At 35.7% G+C, this 17,265-nt stretch overlaps 1 protein-coding gene and 1 pseudogene across 2 annotated transcripts in view; both read left to right on the top strand.

Annotated features, from left to right (window-relative positions):
* The window catches only part of ADGRB3 (adhesion G protein-coupled receptor B3), a 682,014-nt gene that overhangs the window by 552,579 nt on the left and 112,170 nt on the right, over positions 1 to 17,265 (top strand). The gene's annotated exons all lie outside the window — the stretch shown is intronic.
* On the top strand, positions 410 to 500 carry LOC142871245 (uncharacterized; annotated as a pseudogene).

The raw sequence follows: 17,265 nt of genomic DNA, 5'->3' as shown, positions 1-17,265 counted from the left end.
TGAATTTCCAAGTCTATCTTACATATGGGAGGCTCAGTACCTGCTTTTTGATCAATTTGGGGAGGCTTCACGCGGAAGTGAAATTTCAGGCAGATTAAATGCTACAGGAGATTGGTGTGATGTCTCATAGGAATTCATAAAACGTGTTGTTAGAAGGAGCCTCAATGATTAACTTCATTCAAACTCCTCACTTTACAAATGAGGAAACTGAGACATAGAGGGTTGATTAAGGCAGATACAGTGGTTAGCAGCAGATCCAAACAAAAACTCAGTTTCTTCCAGTTATTTGATGTTCAGGTGAACCTTGTTTAGATATCTGCTATGTATATTTAAAATATTTATTCTACTCCATATATATTCTTACATCTTGAAGCAGGCAGTTTCATTCCAGGGTCAAGATTGTGAAAGTGTGCTCGCTTCAGCAGCACATATACTAAAATTGGAACTATACAGAGATGATTAGCATCCCCCCCCAAAAAAAAAAGATCGTGAAAGTATTCAAGGACAGAAATGCACTCATCCATAGATGGGTACCAGTATTGCTATCCTTATTCATTGCTTAGCCCCAATTTTTTTTTAACAAATCAAAGACACTAAGAGAAAACTATCTCCAATTAAAATTCCTTGAAAAAGGCAATTTACAAAGTGAGGAGGAATCTCTCCAGGGAAATTCATTTCACCTGAAGCACAAAAGTTAAATAGAATTAGGGTATCTATGATCCATAGACTAGGAGATTTATACCTATGAACTGCCAGGACTATTTCAAGCCCAGCAGGGCTTTGCTTTCATGTGCTAAAAACAATCAGTGTCATCAGTCTTAACCTGAACTGTCAGTCTTAAAAATTTATTCTTTCTCACCCCTCATCTGGTTTTATTACTGTATCTTCTTAACTGAATCTTTCATCCTGTTCTTTTTTTTTTTTCTATTCCTTTTTGTACTAAGGCAATCTTTCTCACTAAACAGGTATCTCTTTCCCATCCTCTTTTCTTCTGGATTTGTGCAATAACTAGAGTATTTGACTACCACAGCCATTTTAGTATTGCATATATTATCTTATCATCCTGCTTGGTCTCATACTTGCATTCTCACTCTAGATCTTCTCACAAATGCACCTGTGAATAATGACCCTCATCCAAACTCACTCCATATACCTACCAAACCAAACTATAGGATACAGAACAATAGCAATGAATTATAATGAGTTATTTTCAACATTAAGAAGAAATATCTTTAAATAGTTGCCAGGAAAAAAGAATTGTATTTTTTCTTTTTTTATCTTTTGAGACAGAGTCTCACTCTGTTGCCGGGGCTAGAGTGAGTGCCGTGGCATCATCCTAGCTCACAGCAACCTCAAACTCCTGGGCTCAAGTGTTCCTTCTGCCTCAGCCTCCCGGGTAACTGGGACTACAGGCATGCACCACCATGCCCGGCTAATTTTTTCTATATATTTTTAGTTGGTCAGTTAATTTGTTTCTATTTTTAATAGAGATGGGGTCTCTCTCTTGCTCAGGCTGGTTTTGAACTCCTGATCTTGAGCAATCTGCCTGCCTCGGCCTCCCAGAGTGCTAGGATTACAGGCATGAGGCACTACGCCCGGCCAAAAAATTTATTCGTTTTTAAACTAGCTGTTCTATCATATTCTCAGGGTCTTGTTCATTTTTAAATTTTATTGATGCATTACATTTCTGGAGAGTCTGAATCATTGTTCAAGAAAAGTCATCCCATTGGTTTCTCTCCAAGTAAGATCACTATCCAAAATATTATTAGCCTTTTTTTTTTTTTCTCTCTCTCACTCCATCACAACTCCCTACCCCAACTCTTTATACCTCTTACTGAAGTGAAGATTAATAGCTTTTCACTAGGAGCAAATAAACTGGAAGATTGCCTTATACAGTGGTCCTCAACTGGGCTGGTCAGCAGAATCACCCATAGAACTTTGTAAAGTCCTGGGTCTCAACCCTGAAATCCACTGAGTTAGAACCTCTGAGGGTGAGTGAGTTCAGGGAACTAGAGTGGCGAAAATTATCACAAATGATGCTGAGATTCAGCCAGTATTGAATCACAAGCCTTATAATAAACCTTAGAAAGTGACATGGGTGATGACTCTCAGGGAAAATAACTATCCATACAGTAAAGTGTAAATATCTTTACACAGCATGGGCTGCCCTACCTTCGCCTCTGTCCACAGGAAAACTCCTCTTGATTAGCCTGACTTAACTTGATCTCACATTTGATTCTTACAACAACCTTGTGGGTCCTGTTCTCATCCCCCATGTTCCAGATGGAGAAATTGCCCAACTTTTAAACACTTTTCTTAAAATACCTAATTTAATCTCTAAATTTGATCTAAAAATTTAACCTAATTATAAAAGCATCTGTAAATTTAATCTGATTCAGATGAAAGTTACCAAATTACATGTTCCAAAAATAAAAAAAATCATTTTGGTCCAACTTAAAAAAAAAAATCCAGAATACTACATCTCTACTCTAATACTTTATAATCCTGAGGTCATTCGTTAATTTTAAATATAGAATTGCTCGTAGCCACTTTGTTTCTATCTTTTCATTTTCCCCAAATGCGTCTCCACGTGTGTCCTGAAGCACATTTTCAATTCATTAATCCAAATATGTGATAGACTGAGTTAAACAAAATACCCTCTCTCCTGGTAATAGCCTATTTTTTTTCATCTGTAGAAGACAAATGACTCTTTCAAGGCAAATGTAGTTTGTTTACCTCAGTCCCTGCTTCATTCTATGACCATTATTTGCATACTTAATAACTAAAAAAAATTACAGAAATAGTTCAAATTACTTGAATGCTTTCAGAAAGTATATTAAGATAAAGGAGAGCATACAAGAGCTTTCTTACAGTTTTATGGGATTTTGTTTGTTTTTGAAAATACAATGTTATATGTCAACAAGTTTTATTATTTTGGATTTTTCTCTGCTTAAAACAGAGGAAAAAAGAAAAGATAGTTCACAGCTACTGGCATGAAGTTTTTATTGAATATTTAAAGGTATAAATGTGTGTGTGTATCTTCAAAGGACTGTGTAAGGTGCTAATTATCTCTTGTTGACAGTAATGGATGAAAAACAAAATCTGAATGCGCTTGTATTTTTTTTAATTTAATTCAAAGGAACCTATGTTAGTATTTCAGTGTTTATATACACTTTGCAACAGTGAGGGAGAACAGCCCCAAATCCCTTGATGCTTTAGTTAGATACAGATGGAAATTTCCCCTTGAAACCCAATGCAAATTACTGTCTCTTGAGATCTTGACACAAAAGGTTAATCTCAGTCTACAAAAGATTTACTATGACAGATAGAACATAAGAGTCATTTGTATTAGAGTATTAATCTGTTCACCAATTCCAGTGTTACGTTTTAGTAATATACTCAATAGTCTTTCCCTTTTAAACCATTTTTAAAATCCACAATGAATATATGAGTGTGCACACATACATAAATATGTATATAAATATGTTAATTATATACAAATTGTCAACCTAAATAACAAAGAGAGACTATCTAAATAAAATGATGTTTATTTGATAGAGCATTACAATGGCATAGTAAACTAGGTGCATATTCAGGGGGGAAAAGGAAGACAAAGATTTTTTGAGGAAAAATGAGGATTACACAATTGTTTTGAAATGATTATCTTTGGCTACAAAGGTCAATAAGAAGGGTGATACCAGTCAGAGTTTGGATATGTAATTGCTGGGCAGGTGTCCTTGCAGAAGTATTTGTGTGTGTGTGTGTGTGTGTGTGTGTGTGTGTGTGTGTGTGTTAAGTTGCAATTGCCTCTGTGCAAGATTATGGTTTTGCAGAGTCTTTTTGAAACTTTTTATCATTAGGCATACAAGTATGAGAGTCCTTTCTTCATAGCCTTCCCTGGCTCTACTTGTCAGTTTTTTGTTTGTTGGTTTGTTTTTTTTAACATTATTGATTCCATTTTGGCTTTGACAATTTTCACATTTCCATCTTTGACCAAGATTTTTCTCTGGAAATATCACTAATAAATCATCCTGTACTTAGATTTTGATGTCCCTTGGTGCTGGGATGGGCCTGTCCTAGTTGTTGGTCCCATGTTGGGGGAAGTGAATGGCTTCAGGGTCAAGACACTTTTATCCACACTTGAGCAACAGGGGAGGTTTGAAGGGAGTGGTTCTCAGGCTAAGTCTACCTGGAGTCCATTATTAAGCTCAATTGTGTCTGTTTCATAATCTTTTGCTATCATCTCGAAGTGCTGAGCCAGCATTATTCTATCAGAAGTTGCAGTTCTGCAAAAATTTAACAAGTAACAGATACAAAGTTTAAAAGAGGAAAATAGAAAGTAAAATTAATAATAATATTACAATCCCATTTGTATAATAGTTTTGAGCCATGAACCTAGGCTTAGATAAAGGCAACCAACTGAACAAATCAAGTGGCCATAGAGAATTAGGTAAGACTTGTAACCATGTGTCCTGTTTTCTTATTTAACCAATGGGTGTTAAAGGATCTCTTAGGTCAGGTGCTATCAATTCAACAGCAGAAGCTACTGATTGTGAAATTTTAATTGCACCATTATCCTGCCAATTGAATAAGGTAAGTATTAAGAGAGGAAGGAGTCTCATTATGATGTGGAGTTTTGTTCTGATGCCTTGAGAAAAGCCGTCTATAGAGTGAAAACATCAACTTCTCCTGGTTTGCAGTCTCGACTAAAACTCATGACATCTTGAGTTTAGAACTTTGTGTGTGGCCCACACATCAGATACAAGGTTTGTTCCTTAAAATGCATCTAGTTTCAGTTTATAGGGCTTTAGGAACAGAGGAGTTCCTGTTTTTAATAATTTCATGGAAGAAATTCTGAATTAGAGAAATCTAGAAGAGTTCAGGATCTTCTCTAGTCTGTCTACCTATCTATTTATAGGTAGATAACAAAACTTGAAAATGATGCACAGAGATTTGAACAGTATAGTGATGGTATTTGGTATTTGGATAAGTAACTATGGAGATTTGTCATGTTATTTTCCAACATTTTTTATAATGTGCAATTATAATTTTTTATGTTTTCATAATGCACAATTACAGTTTTAAAGTCTAAGTTAAGATGGAATAATTTAAAAGCTAAGAAATGACTATGTGTTATTTTCTTGATCATTATCCTTGAACTAAGCCCTCTCAAAGACTTTGCTTCTTTTTGGATGAGTAGGAAGTCAGGTCCACTGTATTACATTAAATAGTTTTGACTTTATATCTAGTTGAATTTATTGCTGTTCCTATTAGACTTCTCTCTAAGCAATCACTGCTTTGACAAGATGACCTCGCTAACATTTTAAAGCAGCCAGAGGGATGATTTGCTTTCAGGCTTCTAGGGCATTCCAGGCATCTACACACAAGTATTGACATATCCTGGCTTGGGGGCCTGGGCCCTTTATTCCTCAGGCTTTAGGACTCCTTGATCTCAGCATGGAAGCAGTTCTTTGGATAGAAACTTCACATTGATTTTCCGAAAAATCAATAAAGTCATTTAACTTTGCTCTTCTGTCATTCATGATTACTCTCTGTTCATTAGAGAAGAGCTTCTTTTCACCTTGACTTTAGCACTACTTCCTCACTCCTAAAATGGGCTAACAGGGACTAGGGAGGATGGCTAATAGCCAGAGCACTTTATAGAGATTGAAAAAGCTGACATCCTAGGGATATTATCGAAGCTCGCTGAGCCTTGATGTTTTCCTCCATAAAGTCAGATGAGCGGATGATCATGGGGGTTCTTTTTGGTTCATATATTTCACATGTGCAGTTTGGACTATGCTGCTTCTTCTACTATTTATAATCATCATTCCTATAAGAATTATTCTTATCACTGTCATTTATTGAGCATTTACTTTCTGCAAGATATGATACTAAGCACTTTATATAAATCATCACATTTACTCCTTAAAACAACCCATTAAAATAGGTTACTTTATTTCACTCCCACTTTAGACATGAAGAAGCCGAAACCTACAGATGTTAAATATCTTGCTCAAAGTCATACAGCTAATACAAGTCAGAATCAAGTATTGGACTTAGGTTTGTCTAATTCCAGAAATGACATTCTTAACCACAACACAATATAGAGGTGTTTATTCAGACTGAACTGTGAACAAAGAATTCATTGAATATGGGTGTTCCTTGAGATTTCACTTTCAGAGAACAAAAATATTAAAAATCTTGGCCATTTAAAAATGATTTCAATGTGAAAAATTTGTCTTAGAAGATTATTTCGCTGGTAGTTTGAACTAAGCTGTTATGTGCATTTTGATTGAGCGGTTTGTTACATACAGTTGCACATTCAAAATTAGCTCTATTTCAAGTGGTTCTCTTTAATCAGAATTTGAATTGCATCAACATGTATCTATCAAATAGTTTTTGTTTTCTTTTGTTAGCATTAAGCCTTGATTTTTCTAAAAGAGTTAGTACTATCACTAAATCATTGACATTTCAAATCAAGGAGTATCATGGCAGATATGCCCACAGAAATAATTAGTTTATGGTCACATATGATTTTATAAGTAACACTAAGAAGTGAGTCAAGATGTCAAATTCATATTATTATATGGTTTCATTTAGTTCACATATCATATCCTTGGTACTTTGGGTTTTTCAAAGAGAATTTCCTGTATCTTAATTTTCCTTTGAAATTTAAAAACAAATTTCATGTTGTAGAAGGATACATTACACTTCGCCATCACACAAAATCCTCTTTCACCAAACACTAGAAGCATTTGTAGTATTAACATGCTAGTAAAGACTGTAAAATTAAATATTTGAGATCAATGTTGTTAATTAAGGGACAGCTTCTATAACACAAAACTGTAAAGTACAATGTTTCTCATCTTTATAGCTTGGCTCACCAGAGTTGCATGGTTGGTTGTGGCGGGTTTTGGAGTTTGTGATGGATTTATTACACTTAATGAGCATGGTTGCTCCACTATGGCTGACATTTTAATATTAGACTTCCAGCAGTGAATTCTTGTCAAAGATGTGTTTGAGATCACCAGGCTTTCCATGATTAGAGCTTTTGGTACATAATGTCAAGTACATTCATCAGTTAAATGAATTAATGGTAAATGAGTATCCTAACAGTAGCATAGGCACAAGAAGAAAGGCTGTCACAGAAAAAAAAAAAAAACCTTGGGATTTGGAATACTTTTTCAGCTCTTCTAATCATTCGCTCTTATTTGACCAGTGTCTGTCACATGAACTTTAGAAAGCTTAGGAGGAGACTTGTAAGCATAATTAAAATAAAATTATAAATATTTTAACAATAAGATATAAGATAAGATTTCAGTAATGAGAAAAGAAAACAAGGCTGCATACTATTTTTGAAAGAATCCACAAAAATAATCAAATTGTCCTTTTAAAGGAAATGGGGCTAATTAAATACATTTCACTGAAGAGGAAATTAAAGCATGTAAAGACTGAGTAAAACCCCAAATCTATCAATTGAGTCAATCAAACAGATAGTCTTTTTTAGTAACAATTTGAACCTTAAGCCATAATCACATTGTAAATCACAGGGAGAAAAGGAGCTGGGATCTCAAATTCACTCCCCCACTGTGTGGTTAAGAATGACATTTTCCCTGCTTCAGTTAATACAATACACAGATTAAATCAGTGACATGTAAATTTAACTTGATTTTCTAAATATTTTTATTCTTTTTTATACTATTTTATAGTATATGTAACTAATAATGTTTTAAAGGGAAAACTTATATAAAAGAAACATTTTTCAGGCAATCCAGTGAATTGATAGCGGGACAATTTTCTCTTCATTGATTTTAGATCAGTTGACAATATTCTCCTTCAAATGATCAGTTACTATAAGGTATACTTAATTTCCATTAAATCTGGAAAGTTATCAATTGTGTCATTAATGGAAGAACTATCTAGGATTGTTCCATTAAAAATTAAAGAAGCACTCTTTAAGCTTAGAAGGGAATAGCTATGAGAATATTTAAACATACGATAAAACCGAATAATGAGGAAACAAATGCACAGTTAACATGGTAATCAGGATGGTGGTTACCACAGGTGGAGAGAGGTAAGGGAATTGGTTGACAGGGAACCAGGTGGCTATATTTAAAGTATTTTCAAGGTTCTGTCTTTTGTATTGAGTGGCTAAGTCGTGGGTATATGTTACATTGTTAATATTTTAATACATTCAATAAATGAAGGGCTCAATGAATTAAAAAAGAAAGCCACCCATAGATCAGTGATTAAAAACACATGATAAGCTAAGGATTAAGATTAATCTGATACTGGTATGCCTAATGTCAAAAAAGATAAAATTAAATTTTAAAAATGCATCATCCAAAATTTTTTTCTATTTACAGATAATATTTTAGGTAATGCATTTTTAAATCAACAAGAAATCACCCATGTTCCCTTAATTATGTACCATTTTATTCTGAATTTGAGTTTTCCATTTAAAGCTACAACATCATGTAAAATATGTTATCTAACCTATTTCGAGTCAGAACTGTAAACATACCTCTCTTTCTCTTGCTCTCACTCTGTATCTAACTTGCACTTGAAAGTTCATGCAAACACACCACATGCAAATGCACATCTTTCCAATTACAGGATGAAATATTATTAAGAATTACAATTAATCAGATTTGTGTTTGAGCCTTGTTTGGTTTTTGCTTTCTAAATATAAAAATTCATTTCTGCCTTAATAAAGAGTACAGCATATTTAAAACACTTGAAATTTTCCTTGCTTATTAACAAAATTGTAATACTAAATGCATCATTTCTTACGGTTGTATATATCATCCATCTCTAATTATCTGAAAAATAAAAAAGTAGCTCACCAAAAATTTCCAAACACAGTAAGAAAAAAATAAGAATAACAAAGAAGTAAAGAAAAAAATGATGTAAAACCAAAAAAGCAAACATGTACATGCACATGCACACCTCTTCTGATCAATAAATAGGTATATGAAAATTTGCTCCCAATAGTTGTAGGAATTCCCATCTGAATTTGGAATATATCCTGAGATATCTTGTTGTAGCTCCCCATTCTTTGATCCCCTGACCCCCACCCACCAGGTGCTAGGGGTACAGAGACAAATGGGTTGCATTCTCTGCCCTGGACTAGATAGGCAGGTCAGCAGATCATTAGGATGCAATATGGTGGTCATTGCCCAGCTCAAGAGAAAAGAGGGGAAATAATTCTGCACAATGAAAGTAAGAATGGAAAGGAGAAGTTAGGGAAAGTTCCATGGAGGACATGGAATTGGAAAAGGAGTTAGCATGTAACTAGAAATTTTACCAAGCAAGAGAGACATATTGGGATAGACAATAATAAGCCTCACAATGCAATTCCAACACAGAATGTATAGGGAAAACAAAGGGAGAATCTGGAGCTGAATGGAGATGGGCCTCAAACGTTATGGTAAAAACATTGGAAGAGAACTGTCCTTTAGAAAAGCAAAGTCAGCTACAATGTGAGGGACTAATTAGAATGAGGAGAGACTGGATATGGGGAAACAAAGTGCAAATCTGTTGCCATAGACAGGTAAGACATGATGAGCCCTCAAGAACTGCAGCCATAGAGGGATTGGTGACTTCATGGGGCAAAGGAATAAAAAAGATTTGACATCAGAATAGTGCTCTTGCCTGTTCCCTAGCAGCTATTCTGAGCCAGGCTCTTTGCAAATAAGTTTTGAATTATTCCATGAGTCTGAGGTGTCCCCCTCTATTTTATATTCCTGATAACTATTTGCTTTATTATTATTTTAAACTAAATTCTCTTCCATAAAAATCACTTCTGTGAGTATTAAGTCTAGTTGGGTTCTGCTAATAAAAATTTACTGTTTGCATATGAGAAGGAATGTAAATTCCATTTATCACAATCAGTTCTCTCTCTAAAAAATATAAGGCCATATAGAGTAGCAATTTTATTGACCACATATAACATGGGGGGGAAAAAGACAAATTCATTCAATCTAGAAAAATGGAAAATCTGGCTCCATGTGGATTGTATCATAGACCTGGAAATCCTTTGTGTTGGCTGATAGTGGTACTCAAGAGCCTTAAAACTTGAGTCAGCAGTTATGGCTGGTGTGTATGTAAAAGAGTAAAGCAATGAGTTACAGTTAGGAACCATAAGAATTAAAAACACTTTCCTCTCTTGCTTTTGATAATTTTCTTTGTAGGCCCATTTTGAGAATGTTTACATGTTAAACGCGAAAAAAAAAAATGTGGCAGCTTTCAAGTTTCTTTCTGTGACTCCATAAAACCACACATACTAAGGAAAAACAAGATAACCTTCTGTAGTTGTGGAAGGTTTATAGGGCCTTCAGATGCAGGAACTGGTTCTACTGCTGGTGGGAGAGGGTGGTGGTCTATGGAGTTTTGTCTCTATGGTTCCATGATACAGACTATGATTGTAGAAAAAAAAGACAAAAAAACTTTGTGTTGGGGGTAAATTCTCACCAGTCACCAGCTACCTGAAGTACAGATGCTGCATTTCATTGGACAAAAAGGACAGCTCTGGAAGCTGAGCCGTCTATATAGGAATTGGCTTTGGGGTGTGGAGGTTGTTTATGTCTTCAGGAGGTCAGGGAAAACGTGAATAGAGACATCCAAGGTCAACAAATCTCTATTTAAACCTAAAAGGAGCTAAAATGGGCATTTTAAGCAAAAAAAAAAAAAAAATCAAGAAGATGAAAAGATTACCCATACGCTGAAGTGTTCACAGTTCCAAGTTGCACTTTAAAATGTCTGAGAAGGAAAAAACAAAAATCAATGTTTGCTATGCCGCGCTGATACACAAACCTTTCACCTCTGGGAAAACTCTTTGCGTTTGAAGCCAAACCAATTTTGTTAGTTTTACCCTTTAATCCCCAGGTCACATACAACTACACATTTTTACCCGACTTGCAGTGTTCATGCCAAGAAGCAAAGAACTTCAGAGTTCATTATAACAGCAGCAGGGCTGCAGTGTGGGAGACAACATAAACTCAGAAAAGGGTTCTTTCATGTCAGTGGTTGCTCTCCTTTCCTCTCGGGCTCCCTCCCTCCCTTCTTTCCCTCCCTCCCTCCTTCCTTCCTCTTTTTCTCTTCCTTCCTTCTTACTTAATTTTTTTTTTCTTTTTATTCTAGCTTAACTAACTGACTAAATAAATAAATAAGCGAAATCTAGTTGGGAAATGAGGCTATACTGAAAGATTGGCTTCGACAGAGCTAGTTAGGCAGCAATGAGGTGCTTAAAGGGCTTCCTGTGTCTTCCTTTCCATCCGCTGCTTGCTGAAGGAGGGTCTGGGCAGAGCAGCAATGAACATCAGTGGGCTGCGTGGCCAAGGAACGAAACCAAACCTTAGGAATGTACTGATGTACTGCTGGGGCTCCCCCCTCCCACCTCGTCCATGTTTGGCGTTCTTGATTTGTTGGACTCTATTCCTAACTCCTACCCAGTCATCTTGGTTTATAGGAGAATTGTTTTTCTTCCCAGGGGAAAGATGGGGAAAACTATTTACAGGGAGCACTTTGAGATACTGTGGATGTACTGTGAGTGAACATCTTACGCCTCTGGTGTGTTTTCCAGGTCTGTGGTGTAAGGCTGAGATGCCAAGAGCATTGCCTAAAGTTACCTCTTTCCAGAATTTCACAGACTAACCACAATCCATAGGTTGAATTCCTTAAATAAAATCTCCAAAGCACTTCAGAGCTTGAATTATCAATACTTTATAGTTTCTCCTTCCATCTTTGCTTCAACTGAAATTCTTTAGAAAAAAAGTAATATATCTAAGTCTAAGATTTGCATTGTTAAAAATTAAAAAAAATAAAAAGGAAGAGAGGGAGGAAGAAATGTTTCAGTATTGTTAATTATAATTCCTCTCTGGCCTAGAGATCCCAACTATAGCCTCTATGTAAAGCATTTTTTAACCTCACTTTTTGAGGGGAAGAACTGAGACTAATTATATATGATTATGTTATTATTCCTTTCAGCAAAGCATAAAAATATATATTATATAATCATAATATATGATGCAGAACTAGTATAATGCATATTCAAAACAACTTTTCCTAAAAAATACATGCAATAATCCATTTCTGCATTATTTTTTACATATGTTTTGGTTAAAGAGAACACTTAAGATAAAAATCATAATTAGATGTCAAATGACGCCCAGGACCAGGTATAGTTCTAACAACTTTGGTAGACCTCTAGAGAGATAATTTCTCAGTCCATGGGATTCTATGAAAGTACTTATGGTATCCTCTGAGTATTTTGAGGTTAATACTCAAATTTGAGGTTAATAATGATTTCTCTTGAGTTTCGAGGGCAAGTTTTTTCTGGAGGAAAGGAGAATCCATCAAAATAATAAAATCATCATATTCAAACATATGTGCTGTAAGGTTTCTCTCAGTATTATTTCTCCAAATCCAAGTAAGGAGGCCTAGTTATTGTCTTTTTTTTTTTTCACCTTTAATTGCTGCATCTCCATGGTAACTAAACATTTATTGTTCTCCTTTGCAGAGTATTAAATAATAAAATTTTCACTTCATTCATATTTGGCTTAAACATTGAGTTTTCCCATAAGGTAAAAAAATGCAGCAAGACTGTAGGGAAAAAAATGAATTTTGATTGCAAAGAGGATTGTCCTAGAATTCTACAGCATATGGTATTTAACCTATCTCTGTGAAATGTTTCCATTTATGCTTAGGAAGAGGGAGTGGACGCCACTAAGAAGAAAAGAATTAGAAAATGTAATCATTAAACATTCACAAATGACATTGAACATCTAGATATCAACAAAGGGCCAGGTGTAGAAGAAGTCATTAAAATAAGCAATCTTATGAATTCAGGCTGTGGTCAGGGGATATTCCAATAAATTTTGAAAAAGAAGTAAATCAACGGCCTCTCAAGTGTAAGTCATTCCAAATATGAATTGGAATTGATGTAAAATAAACAATGCTGCAGGGCAGGTTGCAGGAGGAAGGAAGTTTCTGCAAGAGAGATATGCTCAAATAAATTCCCATCAAAGTTTTTTTCTTGTTTTTATTTTTTTTAAGTAAGCATAAATAATATTATGTAAAGGGCTTCTAGTCTTAAACTGTCCCTTTCCAGAGCCCAGGAAAAGGGTTCCAAAGCTCTTTTCATCAGTCACTAGTGAATGATCTCAGGGATTTCTGAGAATGAATAAATGGGCTCTGTAGATCATATGGAGTTAGCCCACCTCACCGCTTTGTGCCTTGCCATTCGTTATTCTGAGGACAGTGGCCTTACAGAAGCTTCTTATTTGTAGTACGGAGTTCTTTAAGACCACAAAATCATGACTATAGTCTTTCTTAAGCTTTTACTCCATCCATTCACTTACAATTTGATTTTTGGAATGCTGTTCTGAGGCAGTCAACACCATTCCTCTCGTGGGCAGCATGGCCTGCTGTTCTGGGTTTCATATGCACCCAGCATAAACACAAATTTGATACACTGGTAAATACAGAACACCAGATTGTGTAAAGTCATCATGGAGTTGGCACAACATAAGGTGGTTCCATGGATTTGTAGAGTAAGCATCCTCGAAGGACTTCAAAGGGTTTGCAACTGTCATGTCATCTAAAGCACTCAGGCAGCATCTTTGGCCACATTTGAGAGTTGTTATCTGCTACTAAGGATTTCTATAGATAATGCTCTCCCCACGTCAAGTGATTATTAGTGTTATCATTACCATTATTATTATCATTAGAAAATAGAAGAAATGATGGTTAGGAACACACACCAAGAGGTATGACTCCCCAGCTCCACCATTTGCTGTGAGATTTTGGGAAAGTTGGTTGGTCACCCTTGCTTTAGTTTCAGAATCTGTAAAATGGAGGTAGTAATATATTCACCTCATAGTTTTGTGGTAAGTATTAAATGTGACAATACAAGTGGATGGCTCAGAAAAGCATCTGGCTTTATGGTAAGAACTTAATGTAAGTATTAAATGTGATAATACAAGTGGTAATGCAAATGATACAAGTGATAATACTTACATTAATACTTAATGTAAGTATTAAATGTGATAATACAAGTGGATGGCTCAGAAAAGCATCTGGCTTTATGGTAAGAACTTAATGGATGTTAACTCTTATTGTCACTGTTATTTCACTACTGCACCCCATACCAAGAAAGAACAGTGTTCTAACCTTAGAAACATTTCTGTTGGATTACACTAATATTCTCCTTTGCACATGAGATGGCTTTTTTCTTATTGATGATTTATGAAAACAGTTTGGAGGGAATATAAGATGTTTCTTCAAAGAATAAGGCTTTGAGATACAAAATTCATAACTACACCTACAGAATTTCAATGTCTATGCACCAGAGAGACACAGGAACTGATCATTAGCATTTTCAATACAACGAGGCATCTTGGAAAAAGTTTTAATGTATTCATACAATAAATGTATTCATACATTCTGATCAGTTGCTTTTATGAGCAAGAAACACTTTGCTCTAACTTCATTCTCCTTTTATCAAAACATAAAAAATGGTTAATCATTAGAGGTTTTTCATTTAGTGATCTCTGATAAATTCTTATGAGGCATAGCAGTAGTATATTAGTGATGAATTAATTCCATATAACAATTGAGATATTAGAATTCTCCTATTATCTCATAAATTACTTTCACCCATTGTTTATTATACCTTGTACTTCTCTTTCTCTTGCCCAATCTGTTTTTTGGTGAATAGCACTGATAGCTAATTATCAGTATACATTCAACAAATTCTATATTAACCCTTTTACATCTGTGCCTCTTGGACTTAAGACATGACAAGCAGTTTTTACTGAAAAATCAGTGAACACTTATTCACAGTCTGCTATAAGAACCAGAGCAGTGTCTTGGTGAAGATCATGGGCTCCAAGTTCAATTTCCTGTGTCTTTGCTTTCCTATCCTATCTGACTGGCCTCAGTTTCTTCTTCTGTAAAATGGGAGTAACAGTATTATCTTAGAAGGCTATTATGAGGATGGGAGATAATTTTAAAAGATATATAAAATACTAGCAGCTCCTGGCAAAGAGGAACATGTTCACCATATTTAAACTGTCATTAATATCACATTTAGCTATAGTCCAGAAATAAGAAATTGTATAGAATACTTGAAAAGAAAATGAAAGCCTCTTTTTAAAATATTCTGGTCTTTGCATTCCTGTAACAAGAATTCTATTTCAAGATTTCACTTCCCACTTCCCTCTCTTTCTTCCTCGACACCTCATATGGCACTTAACTCTACATACAGATGCTCTTCGACTTATGATGGGGCTACATCCTGATAGACCCATCATCATAAGTTGATAATATCATACATCAAAAATGTGTTTAACACACCTAACCCACAGAATATCATAGCTGAGCCAAGCCTCCCTTAAACACTGACATTGACCTACAGTTGGGTAAAATCATTTTGCAACAAAGTGCATTGTAGAGTACCAGTTGTTTACCCTCATGATCACATCACATAGCAGAGTGGGAGCTGCAGTTCGCTGTTGCTGCTGAGAATCATGAGAGCCTATGATTTTCTACTGAGGGTGTATTGTTTTCACACCATCCTGAAGTTGAGAAAGTGTAAATCCAACCATTGTAAGTTGGGGACTGTGTGTGTGTGTGTATGTGTGTGTGTGTGTGTGTGTGTGTGCATATATTTGCCTAGCTGTTTCTTAAGTAATGATGCTTTCTTGCTTACATTTAAAAATTGACTCTAGCTGATCCTGGTCTAGAAAGTATTAATTTTACATACATATTTTTGTATACTGAAGAGTAACTACTTTTGAAATTTTTGAGAATTGTGCTTTATTTTGACATTACCAATTTCAAAGTTAATACCTGCTGGCCTAACCAATTCAATTAAAATGTAGAGCCCATTTGGCCTGATATGCCTGTGCTCTGTATCTATGGAATCCTGCCCTGTTAAGGAGAGGTGCTAAGTTTGTCCTCAGCCTAAAAATTAAGGAGAGAGCTACTGGGTGGATTGAGGGAAAACATTCACATGCACTAGACTGAAACTATCCACACATATCATGTTTTCGTGCTAGGCAGCCCAGTACTCCCTCTTTGTATCTTGTCTCTCCACCAAAACCTCCAAGGAGGAAAGAAACATATTAGAGAAAAGCCTCCTACTGCTTTCAGCTGCTGTAGTCATAGACCTCCCACAGTCGTGAGATGTCTGTGCTCTTAGTTCCTGGCCTGGCTTCCTTGTCACCCTCACCGGCAGGAGATGTGCTCCTCAAAGGAGAGCTGACAGCCAGGGCAAGGAGGGAGGGAGACACGGTGAGACTTTTAAAAATATATGTTTCTGATTTTCACATTTGTTCTCTATTCTGCTGTGTGCAGGAGAATATTCTTCTCTATAACAGAAGTCCAAGGCTAGAGGGCCTGTGGATCTCAATGGACAAAGCCACAAAACGCTCAACACTCGTGACTATCGAATCTTAAAGTCTCCTCTGATAATATCAGGTAGAATTGGCCTGTCTCCCACCTTCAGCTCCCAGTCCTATCTCACTGCTCTACATATATTGGATTCTATTCTGTGTCTTTCCAAGAGGTAGTATGATATTATGGTTAAAATCAAGGACTCTGGCCTATGATGGCCTAGTTTTGAATCCTGGCTCTATCCCTTCTTATCTCTATGACCTTGGACAAGTGTTTTAGCCTCTCTGTGCCCCAGTTACCTTGTCTATATAAAGGGAATAATAATAATTGATAATAATAATAAATCTGCCTCATGGTAATGTTGTCAGGATTAAATGAGTTAATATGTGTAAAACACTTAGAAGAGAACCTGGTGCCTAGTAAGTGCCATCCAAAGGTTTGCTTTTATTTCTTGGAGATAGGGAACAGATTTTAATCAATCCTTATAATCCTCCAAACCCAGCACAATGCCTGGCACATAATATGAGTATCTAACTTAGTTCTCAGGTTAGATGAAGCAATACAGTGGTTCTACAGGGCAAATATCCCAGCCAGGTTTCAATGGCAAAACAAAATTATATATTTCTGTAAAAACAATAACAAAAATGTATAAGAAATATAATATAAAATAAAGAAAAAAAGGCTAGTTCACCATGACAGGAAACAGAGTCTCAGTGGGATCTCCTTTCTATCTAACTAAAATGTCCTAGTAACCAATCTTTTAGAATCCCCTCCTGAAATACAGCAGCAGGCCAATTAATTAGTATGAAAGCTTAGTCAAAAGGACAATGCTACCTGGAGAACTAAGCAATTCAGTCATCCTTG

This window comes from Microcebus murinus, chromosome 5 (assembly GCF_040939455.1).
Source record: "Microcebus murinus isolate Inina chromosome 5, M.murinus_Inina_mat1.0, whole genome shotgun sequence".
NCBI classification, from domain to species: domain Eukaryota; kingdom Metazoa; phylum Chordata; class Mammalia; order Primates; family Cheirogaleidae; genus Microcebus; species Microcebus murinus.
This window is presented reverse-complemented; position numbering and strand designations above follow the sequence as displayed.